The following is a 7,500-nucleotide window of genomic DNA, read 5'->3' on the forward strand; positions in this document are numbered from 1 at the left end:
ATTAAAACAAAAATTTTTTTTATATATTATGTTTTTGTTATATTTTATAAGTAAACAATTTTCTTAATTATTCATACTCAAATTTTTTTAATATTATTATATAATATTATTTTTATATTTATCTAAAGAGAAGAAAATAAAAAATAAATAATTATATATATTAATTTTTTTCGAGTATATTGAAAATTTTATTACAAATAAAATATTCCATAACAAAATATTAATATATAATATTTTTGTTTATTCTTCTTTATTTAATATTTTAAAAATATATTATTAATATCATTTATTATTAATATTATTATTAACATAAAGTTTTATAATATTATATATAAATGATAAAAAATAATATTGATATATTAATTTAAAAATGTCGACAAATAATAAAAAATATATAAATTTTAAATGCTATTAAAAACATTTTATATTTATTTTTTTCTTATATTTGGCGTAAAACATTCATATATAAATAATTTTACATTTCTTTTATAAAAATTTTATTTATCAATTTAATTAAATATGAAAAAATAAATTTTCTTTTTTAATTATTGATAAATTTCTTTTTCATAAAAAAAATTTTATGTAAAATAATCTTTTATTATATTAATATAATGTATACGACCCTCAGCCAGATGTGGTCCGGGAACAGTATCCAAGGACCGCAATGTGCGTTCGAAATGTCAATGTTCATGTGTCCTGCAGTTCACAAGTTGACGCGCAATTAGCTGCGTTCTTCATCGACCCACGAGCCAAGTGATCCACCGTCCAGGGTAATCTTTTTAAATTTTAAATGTAAGTATTATTATTAATAATAATCTTTATTTTTAATATAAAAAATAAAATTATTAATTTATATATCTTTATAAATTCTTTTAAAATAAAAAAATTTTTCTAGAATATAAATTATATATTTTATTTTAAATATATATATATAAATTAAAGATATTATGGTATTAATAAATATATACATAACATTTTTGATATTTTTGTTAGTGCTAGCTAGATATAATAATTAATATTTGGTATATTTTATAGAAATGTATTTATTTTTTTTTTATAAATTATTTTCTACATAAAAATATATATAATATTAATATGGTACAAAACAAATGGGTTTGTTTTTTAACATAATAACTTTTAATAAAAAAAAAGAAATATCAAGACAAAACATAAAGAAATTTAAATTTGAAATAAATTTTATTCTTTAAAAAAATTTTATCTTGTGTTTTCTTTATTTTTATTATATAACATAGAAAAATAAAAATATAGATTATATCAATTATAATCTTATTTTATTTTTCTTAATAGAGATTATATACATATAAACAAATAATTTCAATATATTCTATTTTTAATTTCACTTTTTTATAAGAGAAATTATTTATAGATTTTATTAATAATTATTGTTTAATAATAATAATAATATTGAATATAAAAATATTTTATATGTAACAAATATATTATTAATATTTATATAATATTCTCTATATTATATGTATAGATATATTATGTGTATAAAAAAAGTTTGGCGTATTACTTTAATATGATATCATAACCAAAATAAATCTCTTTTAACACATAATTACTATTATATATTTTGAGAAAATTACATATTAATATGTTATTTTGTTAAAAAAAATATTTCTTATCAATAATATTTTTATTTTTTGGAATATTTAAAAACAATACAAAAAATATAAATAAATATATTTTATATATATCGTTAATGATCCTTCCGCAGGTTCACCTACGGAAACCTTCTTACGACTTTTACTTCCTCTAAATGATCAAGTTTGGTCATCTTCCCAGCAACATCGGCAATATCAGAAATATTGCCGCGTACCAGTCCGAAGACCTCACTAAATCATTCAATCGGTAGTAGCGACGGGCGGTGTGTACAAAGGGCAGGGACGTAATCAACGCGAGCTTATGACTCGCGCTTACTGGGAATTCCTCGTTCATGGGGAACAATTGCAAGCCCCAATCCCTAGCACGAAGGAGGTTCAGCGGGTTACCCGGACCTTTCGGCCTGGGAGGACACGCTGATTCCTTCAGTGTAGCGCGCGTGCGGCCCAGAACATCTAAGGGCATCACAGACCTGTTATTGCTCAATCTCGTGCGGCTAGAATGCCGCCTGTCCCTCTAAGAAGAATTATTTGTACGCCGGCAGTAAAAACCACATCAAAAAACTGCGTACCCATACACCATAACATATGCAACATAAAGCACAATATATACAAAATATAATCTTGATCGTTAAATCTCAAAAATACATGCATATATAAATACAATACATAACACACATGAAAATGAATGAAATGGGAAACAAACAGCCGATGGGCCTTGAGATGCCGGTAAAGTACGTCTATTTAGCAGGCTAGAGTCTCGTTCGTTATCGGAATTAACCAGACAAATCGCTCCACCAACTAAGAACGGCCATGCACCACCACCCACCGAATCAAGAAAGAGCTCTCAATCTGTCAATCCTTCCGGTGTCCGGGCCTGGTGAGGTTTCCCGTGTTGAGTCAAATTAAGCCGCAGGCTCCACTCCTGGTGGTGCCCTTCCGTCAATTCCTTTAAGTTTCAGCTTTGCAACCATACTTCCCCCGGAACCCAAAAGCTTTGGTTTCCCGGAAGCTGCCCGCCGAGTCATCGGAGGAACTTCGGCGGATCGCTAGCTGGCATCGTTTATGGTTAGAACTAGGGCGGTATCTGATCGCCTTCGAACCTCTAACTTTCGTTCTTGATCAATCAAAACATTTTTGGCAAATGCTTTCGCTTCTGTCCGTCTTGCGACGATCCAAGAATTTCACCTCTAACGTCGCAATACGAATGCCCCCATCTGTCCGTATTAATCATTACCTCGGAGTTCCGAAAACCAACAAAATAGAACCGAGGTCCTATTCCATTATTCCATGCACACAATATTCAGGCAAAATTTGAGCCTGCCTTAAGCACTCTAATTTGTTCAAAGTAAACGTACCGGCCCACCTCGACACTCAATTAAGAGCACCGCGACGGGATTGCAATTGGGGGCTGCCACCGCTCTTAACGGTTAAACACTTACGACAAATTACATAATAAAAATATATATAATGCATTAAATAAATAATAACACTAAAATATACTTTATACATAATCTGTACCACCCACCGGTAGGACGTCCCACATAACATGCTAGTTAAACAATGCGAGCATTGAACCAACAGTGTAGGACACAGATTCGACTACGAGCTTTTTAACCGCAACAACTTTAATATACGCTATTGGAGCTGGAATTACCGCGGCTGCTGGCACCAGACTTGCCCTCCAATGGATCCTCGTTAAAGGATTTAAAGTGTACTCATTCCGATTACGGGGCCTCGGATGAGTCCCGTATCGTTATTTTTCGTCACTACCTCCCCGTGCCGGGAGTGGGTAATTTGCGCGCCTGCTGCCTTCCTTGGATGTGGTAGCCGTTTCTCAGGCTCCCTCTCCGGAATCGAACCCTGATTCCCCGTTACCCGTTACAACCATGGTAGGCGCAGAACCTACCATCGACAGTTGATAAGGCAGACATTTGAAAGATGCGTCGCCGGTACGAGACCGTGCGATCAGCTTAAAGTTATTCAGAGTCACCAAATTAAACGATGCAAATTAAAATTTACACCGATTGGTTTTGATCTAATAAAAGCATTCCTTCCATCTCTGGTCGGAACTCTGTTTGCATGTATTAGCTCTAGAATTACCACAGTTATCCAAGTAAATGTGGGTACGATCTAAGGAACCATAACTGATATAATGAGCCTTTCGCGGTTTCACCTTAATTTGGCTTGTACTGAGACATGCATGGCTTAATCTTTGAGACAAGCATATGACTACTGGCAGGATCAACCAGGGAACTATTTGTATTTATAATATTAAATATATAATAATATACATGATATTTTTGTTTTCTTATTATAAGAAAAAAAATTTTCATACAATAATTATTAATATATAATAATATTATTACAATTTCATTTTAAATATCAGATGGTCTCACCCATTACTGATATAAATTTTTTTTTTTTTATATCTCTATTGTTTTAAAATTAATAGAAAAAACATATGAGATATATATATTATTATTAATTTTTTTTTTTTTCAAATATATATTTTATTATGTCATTTATATAATTTTTTTGCTTTTACAAAAAGAAATATATAACATGTTATTCATAATAAATATTATTGAATAAAAAAAAAAAATAATAATTATGATTTTTGTCAGACCATCACCAAATGGGTCTTAAAATATTTCAAACATTTTCTCATACTCGTCGCTAGATTGAAAGCGTCATTTATTTTTTAATTTTATTTAAAAAGTTAATTTTAAATAAAAAACGTTATAATAACACTTAATATTCTCGCTTGGTATGAGGTGAGTCAATGTAATATTATTTATAAAAATAATTTTTATATAAATATTGTGTGCTCATATGGGAGTGTAAAGTTTAAAACTTATAACCCATGAACTTGCTTTGACAAAAAAATTTATATGTTATTCTATTTATAATCAATAATTTAATAAAAAAAAAATTTTTTTTAAATATTGATATAAAAAGATATACATATAGAGGTTTTTTTACAAAATTCTCATTAATTTTTTTACAAAAATAATAATACAATATTTAATATCAAAATAATCCAAACTGATTACCATCCAGACTATTATCAATATATATAAGATTGTATTATTATTCATTTCAATACATATTTATTAAAACTGAGATAAAATTTCATATATTAATAAATATGCATGTGTAAAAAAAAAATTTTTTATATAATAATTGAAAATGTTTTTGCTATTATTTTGTATACATACATTAAATAATTGATAACAATTTAATACAATGTACACCTAAAAAATAATAACAGCATATACATATTCGAAACATTACTAGCAAAAAAACCAAAATACAATATTAAATATCAAAATAAACCAAACTGATTACCATCCAGAATATTTTGAGTATATATATATATATAATTTTGTATATTTTGCGTTCATGTTAATAAAATATATAAATGATACATATTTGAAAAGTGTTATTCTTCTTTCTGTTTTTTCGTAATATCATGGTGTCCATAGACATGCAAAAGCGTCATACCAAGCCATATACATACCTACACCACCTTTGTTGAATGATACACGAACAGTATGAAAATTAAACAACATATTCAATATCATTTTATATTATACTAAAATAAATGTTATTCTATTAAGAAAGTGTATATTTTTAAATTTGGCATTCATTACATAGTCAAAATACAATAATAATATAGATGATACATATACGATAATTGTTATTTTTCTTTCTGTTTTTTCGTGATATCATGGTGTCCATAGAATTGCAACGACGTCATACCAAGCCATATACAACTCTACACCACCTTTGTTGAATGATACACTTAGAGTATGAAAAATAAACAAATTATACTATATCATACTATATCATATATGTAAGACTGTTGAACATAATACCACAAAATACACTATTTCATATAGATATACATTCATTCTTGTCAACATAAAAGTACGTTATAAATGATACATATACAATAAGTTTTATTCCTCTTTCTGTTATTCCGTAATATCATAGTGTCCATAGAATTGCAACGACGTCATACCAAGCCATATACAACTCTACACCACCTTTGTTGAATGATACACGGACAGTATGAAAAATAAACAACCTATTCTATACCATTTAATATCATACTAAAACATGAAACAAATGTTATTCTATTAAAAAGTGTATTATTTTATTATATTTAGTATTCATTACACAGTCAACATACATAAATGATACATATACGATAAGTGTTATTCCTCTATCTGTGCATCCGTAATATCATAGTGTCCATAGAATTGCAACGACGTCATACCAAGCCATATACAACTCTACACCACCTTTGTTGAATGATACACGGACAGTATGAAAAATAAACAACTTATACTATACCATACTATATCATATGTGTGAGACTGCTGAACGTAATACCACTAATACACTGTTATACATAGATATACATTCATCTCATTAACTTACACGCACTATCCATCATATATATTAAAGACATTACACCCGGTGCTTCAAACTCAAAATATGATAATGTTTAAAATGGCTTTAAACATCATAAACTTTACAGAATAATCAAAATTTAAAGAAAAAAAATTTTAAAAAAAAATTTTTTTCAGCTAAAAATTTTTATTTTGGGACCAAAAAAATTTTTTTTTGCTTTTATCATATTTTATTAAATGAAATTTATGCATTATAATAAATTATTCAATAAACATTAATAATTATAATAAATTATTAAAAAATTTTTGGAATTAATGCAAATTTTTAGAAAAAAATGTATATTTTTTTTTTATATACAAATCGTACATGTTATATTGCGACAGGGTACCGGTATAATACATGTGATACATATGTAGATTTTCGAAAAAAATTTTATCCTTTTAAATGGTCCTAAATACTATATAAAGGTAAAATATATAGAATTTTTCGGGATTCATTAAAAAATTTTAGGGAAAAAATTTCATTTTATTTTATATACAAATCGTACATGTTATATTGCGACAGGGTACCGGTATAATACATGTGATACATATGTAGATTTTCGAAAAAAATTTTATCCTTTTAAATAGTCCTAAATACTATATAAAGGTGAAATATATAGAATTTTTCGGGATTCATTAAAAAATTTTAGGGAAAAAATTTCATTTTTTTTTATATACAAATCGTACATGTTATATTGCGACAGGGTACCGGTATAATACATGTGATACATATGTAGATTTTCGAAAAAAATTTTATCCTTTTAAATAGTCCTAAATACTATATAAAGGTAAAATATATAGAATTTTTCGGGATTCATTAAAAAATTTTAGGGAAAAAATTTCATTTTATTTTATATACAAATCGTACATGTTATATTGCGACAGGGTACCGGTATAATACATGTGATACATATGTAGATTTTCGAAAAAAATTTTATCCTTTTAAATAGTCCTAAATACTATATAAAGGTAAAATATATAGAATTTTTCGGGATTCATTAAAAAATTTTAGGGAAAAAATTTCATTTTATTTTATATACAAATCGTACATGTTATATTGCGACAGGGTACCGGTATAATACATGTGATACATATGTAGATTTTCTAAAAAATTTTTATCCATTTAAATGCTTCTAAATACTGTATAATGCAAATATATATAATAATTTACAGAATTAATACAAAATTTTTATTGTACAAATTCACATTAATAGTTAATTGGTTAAAAAAAAATTTCAATACACAATGGGAATCAGGCTATTTTATTGGAACTTATTTATAATTAATTCATAATATATTTTTCTATATAAATTGATTAATTGTTTTTACATTCACCGTGTAAACGTATACACCATTCAAGTAACATAAAAAAAAAAAAAAAAAAAAAAATTATTATTATATTCTAGTAATAC

General features: G+C 26.8%; 2 non-coding genes across 2 annotated transcripts; both read right to left on the reverse strand.

Annotated features, from left to right (window-relative positions):
* Positions 1 to 618: 618 nt before the first annotated feature.
* Positions 619 to 773, reverse strand: LOC123304019. Its single transcript, XR_006536079.1, has one exon. It is a non-coding gene; the product is annotated as a 5.8S ribosomal RNA (ribosomal RNA).
* A 951-nt stretch (positions 774 to 1,724) lies between these two features.
* LOC123304023 lies at positions 1,725 to 3,880 on the reverse strand. Its single transcript, XR_006536083.1, has one exon. It is a non-coding gene; the product is annotated as a small subunit ribosomal RNA (ribosomal RNA).
* Between the last annotated feature and the right edge of the window lie 3,620 nt (positions 3,881 to 7,500).

Source organism: Chrysoperla carnea (genome assembly GCF_905475395.1).
Source record: "Chrysoperla carnea chromosome X unlocalized genomic scaffold, inChrCarn1.1 SUPER_X_unloc_18, whole genome shotgun sequence".
NCBI classification, from domain to species: domain Eukaryota; kingdom Metazoa; phylum Arthropoda; class Insecta; order Neuroptera; family Chrysopidae; genus Chrysoperla; species Chrysoperla carnea.